This window comes from Arachis stenosperma, chromosome 4, assembly GCF_014773155.1.
Source record: "Arachis stenosperma cultivar V10309 chromosome 4, arast.V10309.gnm1.PFL2, whole genome shotgun sequence".
Lineage (NCBI taxonomy): Eukaryota > Viridiplantae > Streptophyta > Magnoliopsida > Fabales > Fabaceae > Arachis > Arachis stenosperma.
In genome coordinates this window covers 49530686-49531521 of record NC_080380.1, presented here as the reverse complement: position 1 = coordinate 49531521, position 836 = coordinate 49530686, and the positions used below count along the sequence as shown (strand labels likewise).

The 836-nt window shown below is 42.2% G+C and overlaps 1 non-coding gene across 1 annotated transcript; it reads left to right on the top strand.

The window, feature by feature from the left end:
• The first annotated feature begins 226 nt into the window (after positions 1 to 226).
• LOC130978411 (small nucleolar RNA R71) lies at positions 227 to 335 on the top strand. The gene has a single exon (XR_009086056.1). It is a non-coding gene; the product is annotated as a small nucleolar RNA R71 (small nucleolar RNA).
• The last annotated feature ends 501 nt before the right edge of the window (positions 336 to 836 follow it).

Sequence of the window (836 nt, the reverse complement as noted above, 5' to 3'; positions counted from 1 at the left end):
TTCAGAGTGTCAATCTCAAGAACTCCTTTCTTCTGACTAGTCCCATTGTTTACAGGATTCCTTTCAGAAGTGTACATGAATTGGTTATTTGCAACCATCTCAATGAGCTCTTGAGCCTCTGTAAGCGTCTTCTTCAGATGAAGAGATCCTCCAGCAGAGCTATCCAAAGACATCTTGGATAGTTCAGAGAGACCATCATAGAAAATACCTATGATGCTCCATTCAGAAAGCATGTCTGAAGGACATTTTCTGATCAATTGTTTGTATCTTTCCCAAGCTTCATAGAGGGATTCACCATCCTTCTGTCTGAAGGTTTGGACTTCCACTCTAAGATTACTCCATCTTTGTGGTGGAAAGAACTTTGCCAAGAAGGCATTGACTAGCTTTTCCCAAGAGTCCAGGCTTTCTTTAGGTTGAGAGTCCAACCATATTCTAGCTCTGTCTCTTACAGCAAAAGGGAATAGCATCAGTCTATAGACCTCAGGGTCAACCCCATTAGTCTTGACTGTGTCACAGATTTGCAAGAATTCAGCTAAGAACTGATGAGGATCTTGCATTGGAAGTCCATGGAACTTGCAGTTCTGTTGCATTAGAGAAACTAATTGAGGCTTAAGCTCAAAGTTGTTTGCTCCAATGGCAGGGATAGAGATGCTTCTCCCATAAAAATCAGGAGTAGGTGCAGTAAAGTCACCCAGCACCTTCCTTGCATTGTTTGCATTATTGTTGTTTTCGGCTGCCATGTCTTCTTCTTCTTTGAAGAATTCGGTCAGGTCCTCTAAAGAGAGTTGTGCTTTGGCTTCTCTTAACTTTCTCTTCAAGGTCCATTCGGGTTCAGG